This window comes from Schistocerca nitens, chromosome 2 (assembly GCF_023898315.1).
Source record: "Schistocerca nitens isolate TAMUIC-IGC-003100 chromosome 2, iqSchNite1.1, whole genome shotgun sequence".
Classification (NCBI taxonomy): domain Eukaryota; kingdom Metazoa; phylum Arthropoda; class Insecta; order Orthoptera; family Acrididae; genus Schistocerca; species Schistocerca nitens.
This window is the reverse complement of record NC_064615.1, coordinates 471,094,315-471,108,175: the sequence shown is the minus strand read 5'-3', so window position 1 is coordinate 471,108,175 and position 13,861 is coordinate 471,094,315.

Below are 13,861 nucleotides of genomic sequence, written 5' to 3'. Positions count from 1 at the left end.
TTGAATGGGAAGCAAGTATCCATTTAGTATTGCTGTAGTTTTGGTCAACAACAGTTTGTGTTTTAAGCAATATAAGAGTCCAAGAACAGTACTTTATTTAACTTTGAGATAAATCAATTGATATAAAAGATTGTAATACCATAGTCGCCAACTTTATCTTTCTTCTGAACTGGTAATTGTTTTCTACCAAAGGTGCAATGAACTGACACATGGTGCAGGGAATGACAATTGAATCTCAATGTAGACAAGTGTAATGTGCTGTGAATACATAGAAAGAAAGATCCTATATCATTTAGCTACAATATAGCAGGTCAGCAACTGGAAGTAGTTAATTCCATAAATTATCTGGGAGTAGGCATTAGGAATGATTTAAAATGGAATGTCCATAAAAATTAATCGTCGGTAAAGCAGATGCCAGACTGAGATCCATTGGAAGAATCCTAAGGAAATGCAGTCCGAAAACAAAGGAAGTAGGTTGCAGTACACTTGTTCGCCCACTGCTTGAATACTGCTCACCGGTGAGGGATCCCTACCAGATAGGGTTGATAGAAGAGACAGAGAAGATCCAACGGAGAGCAGCGCATTTCGTTACAGGATCACTTAGAAATCGCGAAAGCGTTACGGAGATGACAAATAAAGTCCAGTGGAAGACTCTGAAAGAGAGACGCTCAGTAGCTCAGTACAGGCTTTTGTTGAAGTTTTGATAACATATCTTCACTGAGGAGTCAAGCAGTATATTGCTCCCTCCTACGTATATCTCCTGAAGAGACCATGTGGATAAAATCAGAGAGATTAGAGCCCACACAGAGGTATACCCACAATCTTTCTTTCCATGAACAGTATGAGACTGGAACAGAAGGGAGAACCGATAGAGGTACTCAAAGTACCCTCCTCTACACACCGTCAGGTGGCTTGCGGAGTATGGATGTAGATGTAGCTGTAGAACTGATGAAATATTTAATGAAGTCGTATTTATTCTAACAAATTTTCTGAGATTTTCGTTACTCTCGTGTTTTTTCAAAATCTCGTGTACCTTTGTTTTCAATATTCATATACCTGTCAGACATTTTACATTTCGCTTCACTTTCACTATGCCCTTCTCTACAACAAGGATATTTTTGCCTTAGTTTATCTAAAAATTTACACTCCATAGTCTTTTCACTATTAGAGGCACTTCCCAGCACTTCTAAAGACAAAATATTCACTACAGCCAGTAAATGTAGGTATATTAAAATTTCAATGAAATAGGCAGACAATTCATTATTCACTGATAACTGATGGTTTGCTTGAGAAATATGTGTTATATACAAAAAAAATCTAACAGAAAGATACATGACCATGACATTTTTCCTTCTTATTCACATCATAGTCTGCCATCCTTGTGTCCAACAATGAACCGGATCTTTGATGTTAATAATGTACTGCTTGGAAAATTTTCTTTCACATTTCAAGGAGTGCACATATCTTAGAACTGAAGTTACTTGTCAGTGTTGAAGTAATCAGAAGCATATGTTTGTAACCATAGATAAATTAAATAAACTAATAAAAATCAATGAAAAATTTTAAATATTAAATTCGCATACAGCAAAATACAGAACAGTTTATCAAATATAAAAATTTTGCCATACACAGTCAAAATACAAAAAAAGAGGACACGTCCCCTTTTGCTGGATAGAGTGTAACCCTATTTGTTAATATTTTGATGTGTTGTGTCGTATTACTCTCTATTATCACACAGTGGTTAATGAGTAAGTCAACTCATTAAAAAATGAGAAATTCAGTCATATTCATTCTTAATGTGGAATATAACCAATACTTCTTTACCCAGCATACCATTTGCGAAGAGCGCAGGGAAAGGAGAAAATGATAATGGTACTAAAATTATTCTTTAATAGTTAACGTCAATCTGACTTGTGGAGTAATGGTGTAGGTCTATGTGAAATTAATCATTAATACCCACATCTCTTTTCTGTAATTTTATTCACAACTTGTAAGTGGGCTGTAGTGCTATATCTGTTTCTGAAATCAGTTTCTTTGCGTTGTTGATTAAAAATTTCAGTTTTTTACAGTGAAACTGGCGATAATTTTAATCAATATCTTGTACATTACAAAGTTCCCTCTGTCAGGACTACAATTTCTGTTTCTTGTTTTTCCCATTTCTTGTTCCATTTTTCGAAAACTGTCCCCTTCTACAGACTTTCTGTAAGTCAGGGCTTCTGATACTGGGAGGTAGTGGCAGCACTGGCAGTGAATGTGTTTGGAGGTTGCACAACAATCTCAGAAAAAGTTTTGCTTACTAATTTTTTATCTCATACTTCACTTTGGATTTGGGTGTTAACAGCGTAATGAACTGTGATCTCTCGCTGGGTTCAGCCATTGGTCAGTTTTTCATATTTTATTACAAACAGCCACAGTCATCAGGAATGATAAATGTTCGGATTCATTTCTTGTGGTGTTTGGCTACTGCTGGAATATGGTGGACTCTTTTAATGTCCCAACAACTGTCCTCACTGATTAGCTATGTTGAAGTTTACAACAGCTGTGTATAAAACTGTTGATACTAGTTTATGACTTCTTGTATTCGATGATCTACTAAGTTTCTCGGTTATAGTGTTCATTTGGCTAAAACGTCCTCAGTTAACTTGCTATGTCAAATTTGGATAAGTTCCCCAAAGCTCTTGATGATTGCCTCCAGCGACATCGAGGAAAAAGCTAACTGTCATGAAGCTGGGGAGGGTGCCACTTTTATACCTAGAGGATGGCATGAAGCCAATGAACTGCTTGTATGAGATAGTGTGAAAAATGTGAATATATGTAAATAATCTTCGTTTCAATCCTGACATTTGTACTGAGAAAATACAAAATCAACTGCCTGTGTGTATGTGACACTCCTGCAAAAAAAGAAAAAGACTACAATTAAATGTTAAAGGAAGGAACTGATGAAAATAGTGAACTTTGTGATAAATTACATTGAACCAGAGCCTCTATAGCAAAATGGATGTAATAATTTCCATATAAAATTTCAAAAATTTCAAAAACACCGAAAATTGCTAAATTTGTGAAAAACACATCTTCTGGATATGACATTCATGACTTGGAATACATTACGATGGTTAGAAATAACGCGCTTGTTGCAATAGTCATAAAATGTAGCAAATTGAAGAATACCATCATTTTTGTAAACTATTGTATCAGAACTCGAACTTCAGCTCTTCCAGGTACAGAACCAGTGCGAGAAATCCGTCCACAATGTTTACCTTTGACAAGTGGCTTGGGTTAGAGCTATCTGATTTTATCTTAACATATTCGATCAACTTCTATAACTTTCACTGGATATGTTTCCGAACCAAAATTCATTCGTTCAGACTTTGTATTCTGTAAATCCCACCAACAATGGGAATCTTCAGAGATGTGAAACAAGTGAAGACACCTATTGAAAAGAGTGATGTAACTTGTAGAAACTTAAACTGTTCATTGTACTAAAAGTAAACAAGAACTTAATATTATATGGGATTACATCCGCTGCATGTAGCCTAGTAAACAGCAAGAAAACTGATACTTATAAATTGAAAAAGCTGCTGCTTCGACAGCCATGTTAAATAGCTCCATTTATCTCTTGTTCTCTATTTTCGTCAACTTGGATTTTTATACACCCCAAGTGAGTTGTTTATTTCATCTTGTAATTTTCCTACCAGAAATTTGGCACTGGTTAACTATTCTTGTGAGATTTTCCTGTCCTTATCTTGCAAAAACCTGGCAAAAATGCAGGCTGTCCATATAATCTAACTAACTACTTCTGTGATGTTTTAATAGATTTGAATGTTGGGTAGGCCTCTTAAGATTAGGGTCAACAGCATATTTATTCCCCTGGAGTCCATAGAAATCCATTATACAGTTGTATATTTGTGAGTATAATATGTTAAGGAAAAATTGCATGGAAGACAACTGATTCAGGACAAGGAAAGTAACGTTGATATTCAACGTTTGTAGTCCTGTTGTCCTTGGCTGTGTGTAATATTACAGTATGGTGATAATTTTTAACTTTGGACCAAAAACGCAACATGTAGAACAATATTCATGGAACCTGTAGCTATAATTTAAAATTATTACTACATAGTAGAAAAGGCACCCACCATAATTGTTTATAACTTATATATACCTCATCTGAAAATGTAAACTAAGTAGTAAAACCAAAATATGTACATATTCTATACCACTGAAGAAGGCTAGCTAAGAAATTAATGCAAAACGGGTTTGGTACGAAAACTGTGTTTCATTCAGTTGCAATTAGACAGTCCAAAACTAAAAATTATCAACATACCATAACGTTGAAAATTATTTAGGAGACATTAATACTTCTTAAACATTTCTGACAGAGCAGTTGGAGTAGAGTTATTACACTGTATAATTCTGTTAGACCTTGCTGGATCTCCAGAGCTACCTTGGAGTGATTTTATAGTGTGTTCACAGGCAGGCAAACAGGAAATGTTAACAGAAGACTCATTCTCAGCATCAACTCACAGTTAAGGACTGGGAGCACGATGAATTAAGTCCACCTCACTAATATAACTGATTGTTCATCTCTTAGTGACAATAGACTGCATAAGAACACAGAAATAATGCCTAATATGCCACGGAAAAAATTTGGGTATGATTCATTGAAGCAACTATGTGTAGCCCATGTGGTTGTAATTGACACCAACAGACTAATTTTGTCTTCAGAAGGTAATGAGAACTGTCATGGAAGGGATTACTTACATTGCAACAGAATAAGTGTAAATTTAACTGACCAGCAGTGCAGTCATGTCTCTCCTTAAATAAGTTTCACTTTTCAATGGGCTTTGACAGGTATGCAGTACTTGTATTCCAACAGAATAAGCGAAGGTTAAACTTGACCCAGCAGCCGTGCCAGTCATGCTCTAATCAAAAGAGTTTGTTTGCAATGGAATTTGACTGTTGATGAATTTTGGTACTGGAAGAACACATTATGTGTTACATCCTATATGTCTTAAGCAATCGATGTGAAGAGGGTTCATCTTATCATCAGTAACAGTACCTAGTATCTCTTATTAATTATTTATGAATCTCGTAGGTCTCAAGTGAAAGCCAAACTCTGTTGACCCTCTGTGAATCCTCTTGGTTGTTATCTGGATAATTCACACCATTTTCTGCTTGTTGTATTGTTGTAAGAATAAAATCCAGGGTTAAAGTTTGACCATAATATGTTGTGTCTGTTGTGAATCTATCTTTTCGGTGATTGCTTTTGGAGAACGTTGTTTTGTCTGGTATTCTATTTCTTAGATTTCATCGGTATATTCTGAGCTGTGTATTGGTTATGCTTTAACTAAACTTTTGGCTAAATATATGTTCTTGTTTGTATTCCAGGCTTGAAATTTCACTTTTCTCACCATTTATAACTGATGTGAAAACATTTGGTTTCGTTTTGAGACTAAAAATAAGTGTCATCAAATGTGATAATACAATTTGCAAATGAATCAGGACATGTAGAAGTAAAAAAGATAGAACCAACAAATGCGCTATGGTAAGATTAGATGAATTTATTTATAATGCAGAAGATTGTAGATGAATGACATTGTGCTACACTGTTCATGCAAGTGCCAAAATAGAAGTAATTCTCTGATATTATTCTGTACAATCATGCTTATTCTACAGAAAGTCCAAAGAAACTGGCACTGCAGTATTGTCCAAATTATCAAAATTTTCAGGAGAGCAATTTCATAGTTTGAAACTTAATTTTGTGGGTATTAATAGATAAAATTAATGAGTACTAAAGTCATTTGGAGGAACATTTAACATGCATTAAATGTAATATAAACTGATACCTTAAATATTCAAATTGTAGTTTTATTAGCATAATATTTAAAGTAATGTCCTATGTCACAAGGGAAAAAGTGCTACTTGGATATAGAGCAATAGAAGATACTGCAAGTAAAACTGTATTTTTTTTAAAACACCATGTGTCAAAATACTTGAGGCTGTTGAAATCAAAGTGGTGTAAGTCATCTTTTATGTATTTTGAAATAAAGAAGGTTTTGTTACACATATTATAATAAATTACACAAGACATTATTAGTACTTTTTTGTTGTGCAATTCAGAAAGGTGCTGTGGGCTCAAGTGACTTATACCACTTCGCCTTTGAACAAACTTACATATATCGTAAAGTGAAAAACAAGAAAAAAACATATTTTAGTTACAAATTATATATTTTACTCAATAAGTAACAGTAATACAGTGAAAACATGCTTTCTTTGCAATGATAAAACTCAGTGATGTTCAGTTTCAAAAATTTCAGCAGGCCTGTATTGTGTATCTCTGTTGTTTCAACTGTTGTAAGTTGCTGGAAGTAAGCATGGTTGATGTGTGAAATGTAACATAGAAGATGACCTTAGTCACAGGTCTTGGTCCAAGGTATATATTTTCCTGAGTAATATGTTCAAAGAAGATTGTCCTTCCTGATTAAGCTTTCTTTAGACATATGGAAATTCCTCATTTAGAGTTTCCTTGTAATATAGTGTCAGTGGTTCGTTTTCCACTAAGCAAATCCACCACATGTTGAGTCATGACACCGGTATGTTCGTGACACTTTCTTTCTCTTTGTAACTTCTTGTTCAAAATTCTTCGTAGGCTTGAAGTCTTGAATTGATATTTATATTTCTGTTACAAAAACAAAATTTCTCTTTTCTTCACTATGAGACTATGGAGCGCCAATCAGCAGGGACAAAAACGCTTACCTATTGCATAAGAATCTATGGATCCAATACCTGAAACATTGGAGAGGTAGGGGCGACCACTAATCATAAACTTATGGTCAATAATTTCTACGCTGTGGTGGCAAAAATCTTAGCATACCTCCTAATATCATGTCAGACCTCCTATTGCCCTGCTTAGTGCAGCAACTCGGCTTGGCAAAGGCTCAATAAGTCATTGGAAGTCCCCTGCAGAAATATTGAGCCATGCTGCCTCTATTACCCTCCATAACTGCCAAAGTATTGCTAGTGCAGAATTTTGCACATTTACTAACCTTTCGATTATGTCCCATAAATACTTGATGGGATTCATGTCAGGCAATGTGGGTGGCCCAATCATTCGCTCAAATTGTCCGGAATGTTCTTCAAACCAGTGGTGAACAACTATGGTCCAGTGACATGGTGTACGGTCATCTGCAAAATTCCATCGTTGTTTGGGAACATGAAGTCCATGAATGGCTGCAAATGGTCTCCAAGTAGCCTAACAGAGGCATTTCAAGTCAATGATCAATTCAGTTTCACCAGAGAACGCAGTCCATTCCAGGTAAACACAGCCCACTCCATTGTGGAGCCACCCTCCCCCCCCCCCCCCCAGCTTACACAGTGCTTTGTTGACAACTTGGGTCCACAGCTTTGTAGGGTCTACACCACACTCGAACCTTGCCATAATCTCATACCAACTGAAACTGCAACTCATCTGAGAAGTCCACGGGTTTCCAGTCGTCTAGGATCGAACCGATATCGTCATGAGCCCAGGAGAAGCGTTGCAGACAATGCTGCGCTGTTAGCAAAGGCGCTCACTTCTGTCATCTGCTGTCATAGTCCATTAAAGCCCAGTTCCGCTGAGCTGTCCTAACGGATACGTTAGTCGCACACCATACATTGATTTCTGCGGTTGTTGCTTGTCAGTTAGTGCTGATAACTCTACGCAAACGCCACTTCTCTAGATCATTAAGTAAAGGCCATCGACCATTGCACTGTTCGTGGTGAGGGGTAACGCCTGAAATTTGGCACTCTTGGCACACTCTCGATACTTGGCTTTCGGAATATTAAATTCCCTAACGATTTCCGAAATGGAATTTCCCATACATCTAGCTCCAACTACCATTCCGCATTCAAAGTCTGTTAATTCCAGTCATGTGGCCACAATGATGTAGGGAACTTTTTGACATGAATCAACTGGGTACAAATGACAGCTCCGCCAATACACATCCCTTTTATACCTTGCGTAAGCAATGCTACTACCATAAAGTATATACATCTATTGCTATCCCATGAGCTTTGTCACCTTAGTGTATGTTGTCACTGCCTTGCATCAATTTCATAACACAATTCAAATCTCAAATTTCCTCAAGTGTCACTATAAATGCCAACGTGTCTTTATGTTGAGTAATGCGTTTTGTAACACAAGAAGCTATTTCTTGTGAACCACTTGAAGCAGTCATCTCATCCCATGTGTACATAAAGCCGAAATTAGTTGATAGCTCATGACAGCCTAGATTGTATAAATACATGTCTCTTTTATAATAAGCCGTCGAAGTGGTTAATATGGGGAAGACAGAACTTTCTGTGGGTCAAAAGAAAAGGCATAAAACAATTTATCAGTCTTTGAATTTTATGAATCTAACGTCATTGCTGTTCAAGGAGCCTGTGCCCTTTGAAAATGAAATTCATACTATGCTTTCAAGTTACTTTTTTTCATTTTCGTCTTCTAAAGTGGACATCTTATTCTGTATGTTCCATATTTTAACGAGGTATCTTCACATGGTGCGTGAAAGTGCAAGTTGAAGCCACTATTGAAACATCTGTAATGAATGGGCTCTTCAACAGGTAAAATATTTCCCTCCTTGCGGTACTTTCTGTATAAGTTGTATAGAAAGATTCATTAAGGTCATGGGCTAATACTTTATATCTGGGTTTTCAGTTTTAGTAAAATGAGACTGATATGAGGGGAATGATGAGATATAATTCTGAACTACAATCATTCTTTCATCGGAGATTTTTTCATGTGTACCCAACTTCCTCGCTTATCTGCTCCTGGTCAGTCTCTTACTTTCAATTTCTTAATAGTGTTGGTCAGCCACCCATCTGAAATTTGGAAGGTTTAAAGGAAATATTTTTTTCATACTTTAATACTACGAGCATGAGCCAAATGAAAACCTTAAATTTGTAATAAAAACTCGAAATTTTGCGCCGCTATCCGGTAAGTTGGTAAGATGCTACAAACAGCGTGCAGAATAGCCTGTAGGTGGCAGCATAGTGCAGATGCACACATGCCGTCGTAGTATCAGTATAAAGATGGCCGCCCCACTTGCGACTTGCACCAGGGAAGAACAGTGTTCTGTTATTCGGTTTTTGCGTAGTGAACGTCTGAAACCTATTGAAATCCATCAACGAATGAAGGTTCAGTACGGTGATGCATGTTTTTCACAGCAGCAATCCTACGAATAGAGTAGGAAGTCCGCAAATGGTGTGACTTCAGTGGAAGATGCTCTTCGTCCAGGTCAGGCGCAACGAGTTATGACTCCGCGAAACATTGCAGCAGTTGAAGCCATAGTGAAGGAAAACCGCCGAGTGACACTGCATGACATTGCAGCATGTTTACAGATTAGTCATGGATCAGCACACCACATTGTGCATGATGTGCTCCAGTTTCACAAAGTGTCTGCAAGATGGGTGCCACGGCAGCTGACCCCTGAAATCAGAGAGTGACGTGTTGATGCTTGTGAAGAACTTCCTTGGCACTTGGAACGAGAAGGTGATGGCTTCCTTGCAAGAATCGTTACTGCAGACGAAACCTGAGTTCACTTCCATCAACCGGAAACAAAGACAGCGAACAAGGAATGGCGCCATTCCTCATCACCAAAACCAAAGAAGTTTCGAGCAGAACCATCAGCAGGGATGGTTATACTGACTCTCTTTTGGGAAGAAAAAGGCGTCATTTTGGAGCATTACATGCCTAGAGGGACCGCTGTCACCAGTGAATCATAAACAGATCTCCTAAAAAATCACCTGCGCCAGTCAAATCAAAGCGACATGGGTTACTGTCAGCAAGTGTCCTTTTGCAACATGACAATGCATGGCCCCACACTGCCCATACAACAGTTTCAACGATCACAGACCTGCATTTTGAGTGTCTTCCTCATCCACCATACTCACCAGGCCTTGCCCCAAGTAATTTCCATATGTCTGGACCACACAAAGACGCAATGGGAGGAAATAAGTTCCATTCTGATGAAGAGGTACGGCACGCGGTGCATGAGTGGTTGTGCGGACTACCAACAGAATTTTTTTCTAAAGGAATTCATGCACTTTGTAAGTGCTGGAGGACTTGCATTGAGCTTGGGGGAGATTATATTGAAAAGTGATACAGCTTTGTACCACTTCTGCACAATAAATAATATTTAAAAAAGTATTGAAGGCTTTCATTTGACTCACCCTCGTAGTTCCATCAACATGAATGCAAATTTGGTTGGTAGTTGACATTGACTATCTTGATTCATCTCTAAGGCCCTACGTTTAGTCTCATTTGCTTAATCATCCTACACACACGCGCATTCTGACAAGAAAAGGAACCTAATTTCCAAAGTATTTCAAAGGAATTTCTGTGTGGCTCTTCAGATACCTTCTCCACACATTTGTGGGGCGCAGTTACAGCTTATGTTACTGAATTTCTTCTTAGAAACGATTTCCCTTCCTTATTTATGTATGCTGTGCCAGAATTTCTTTTCTTCTTCCTCTCTGGATTTTTACTCTCATGTTTTTACCTTTTTTACTTCGTTTCGGAAATTCATGTTGTGTTTTTTCAACTTCTACTTGGTTAGGCATCAATTTTTTTGTTATTTTTTAGAGGTTAATTCCAGACTGTTACGCTACTACATTTTTTAGGTTGAGCGTTAAGTTTATTATTATTTTTCAGAGTTTACTTAGTGACAATGCTTGTGTAGGGCGACCAGTATTGCATTTCAGAGGACAACATGGAACTGTGTTACAGCCAAAGAAAATTATGTATTTATAAACTGTTAAAATTTCCTGAAGAATCGGACATTTCAGATTCTGATGGTTCATAATCGTCAGAACATCCTGAATTTTCCAATATAGTGGGTTCACAGCTTGCATCTTCATCAGACTGAGGGTCCATTATCACCAACAAGGTATTGTAAGTCCTGCGTATGTAGAAATTCACATTTCACGAACATTTACAGGAGTAGTGGTGAATGTCTTGAAGTTGCTGTGGAGATCTCGCCAGCGATGAAATCCAAGCTCCATTATAAGTTTCTCGATGTTGAATGAGGCAGGGCTGTTTTTTTCTGACTACCTCTCTGATAGGCCTTATTAGGAATGGATGTTTCTCGATGTTGAACGAGGCAGGGCTGTTTTTTTCTGACTACCTCTCTGATGTCCTTGTTAGGAATGGATATTTCCTAAAATATTTCTTCTACAAAAACTATTCTCAATTTTGGATCATATGTTGATTGACCACCATAGCATCAATTGGCTTAGGTTTGCTTTAAGCTCCAGTCATGTTCTGCACTCAGTCCATTGGAACTTAAGCTTCTGTTTTTGCATTAATCAATCTCATATAATTATGTGACTCTAAGAGGAATGTCCTCTAGTTGAGAAAGTTACTTTCACTGTTCCTGAACGTTTCAGTTCTCTCAGAAGATAATTTCAATACTTTATAAAAGTGTAATTTTTGTTCTGGCCTGAACACGAATCGCAGAAAGCTTCAAGATGTTTGGCTTTCTTGTCCAATAATTCTGTCACAAAGTGATTTAAAAAGGAAACAACTTCGTTGACCACTTCCCTTCCTGTATCTTCAGTGTAAGTGCAAACTGCTGAAGTTGCACTTGAAACATGATGAATATGAAAAGACAACTACCTTTCGTAACAGACATCATTGGTACTCATGTTCGGCAAGCATAAATGGTTTTGGTATTCAATGCAGATTATTTCTGTTTTATTAGACTTTCGACTTTTATATAATAATTTCTCTGTGTGGAATAAAACGTTTCAGCTTTGAGTTTGTGTACCTTGTGAACAATGATGATCTTGCTAGTGTCTTTCAAGACTTGTTTCTTCATGCTGTCACCTAAATTTCAGATAATGTTGCGTTCAGCAGTTTCATCTCAGCAGTGTACTTACCACAGATTGAGCATGTATCACTCCTTGGGTACCCAACAGCAATGTTGTATTTGGTGTCGCATACTTTTCTATACATTGCATATGAAATATCAAAATTTGTGTATTTTTCATAGAACGTCTTATGTATTCTTTCACCAAAAGTTCCCATGGGAGATTAAACGTTTTGGTCTTGACATTACTGTAGCGATTTGATCTATCTGTAAATGAATCCTTGTGATCATAAATTGTCTTTCCTACTTCTTCCATAATTTTTTATGCTCACCCCTTCCATCACAAAGACAGTCACTAAACTTCTAAAATTTCTGAACTATCATTAATCGAAGCCTTGTTATACCATGTACTGGCATGAAGGTGTTTCTGCACATAGTAATTTCATGTACAGTGTCGTCGAGATTCACTCTCATCTGTAATTGAAATTACACTCTCAAAGCTGTTCTTCATCTTCATTCTTCATTGATCTCCTTGTGTGGACTGGAAGTATTGTAATGAGCAATGTCAGATGCAATGATTGTTCATTTCAATTTTCTTTATTCTTAAATTTTCTTATATTATTTGATCTTTCTTCAGAACTTATTTCCTCAAAACACTTTAACTTATAGCCTTCTTCTAGTTCACGCAATTGAAATGTTAATTTCTTCATGGCTGTACTCATTTGCCCTTCTACTTGGCTTTTCCTAAGACTGTTAGACGCTGAAGGCCTCTATCTTTCATCCTCAGATGAAGTACTCATCAACCAGTACAAATAATAAACTATTAAAACTGAAATGTCTCACTTACAATGTCTGCATTTTTAAACAGACTGTCTCGAACTAAAGCAAGTTTTCACTATGCCTCTCATCACACACCACCTTTTTTATATTTTGTCTATATATCCAACATGTATTCTGCTATGTGAGCTATGTGCCACTACTGGCGTCTCTCACCACGCACTGTCTTAACATAACTTTCAAATTGACTTATCCTATATCATCATGTGCTTTGTTGTACAAAATGTATGATCTGAAAGACCAATAAAAAATAAAATAAAAAGAATTACTTGATAGTTGACATCTCTGACTTGCTACTACAGTTTTGCCATATCCGCTGTCAGCTACCGCTCAGTTGTAGGTGGCACACAAATATGGTGGTCGTTTCACAAATGCTGTAGTGTGTAATGTGGAGCAACGTTGGAAGTGGCCACTGCGATGTATGACAGAAATGGGAGATGCTCTGTTGGCAGCTGATTTTAAGTGAAATGTAGCAGACGACTGATTTTGTAGCCCTGAATTCAAACCTATGTCCTAACCTAACCAAAGCCTCGTGATATGTAACGTATCCGTGAAAACGGCGATAAAACAATCTGCAGCAGAACTAAAATCACGATCGCTTTGTTCACAGCGTTTAAGGCTAACATCTATAAGCAAGCTCAAGAAAGAAAAATTTCGTAATATGTTTGTTTGCAGCCATCTTTCACAACAAAATTTCAGTTTTAGGGGTAAAAGCAAACTGTAATTTCTCGCTGTCATTCGTTGCCCGAAACTATCCTGACACTGGTTAGATGGAGGGCTGTGTTACCAACGAATGAGCAGCGCTGGTTGCACTTGGTTGCAGATTGTAGGCAACACAAGTAGATTCTAAACGAAAAAAGAATGACAGGAAGAAAATAAGAGTAAATAGAAAAGTCGATATGATGAGGAAAATTATGTGGGAAAGTATTAGAAATAAAAAATACATTTAAACCATTTAATAAAAATGATCATTAAAATCATTTGTTTGGATTTAGTTAAATAAAAAAATGGCTCCATTTGGCGAGATTCGAACCTTTAACCTTTTACATACCAGCTTAATGCACAAACTACTACACTAGGTCATTACACTGCAGAATGCTCTTGTTTATAGAACTCTGGTGCTCAAGTCGAAACGTTTAATTGATAGCTTTCAAAACTTCGGTTGCACGCAATGTTTTGTG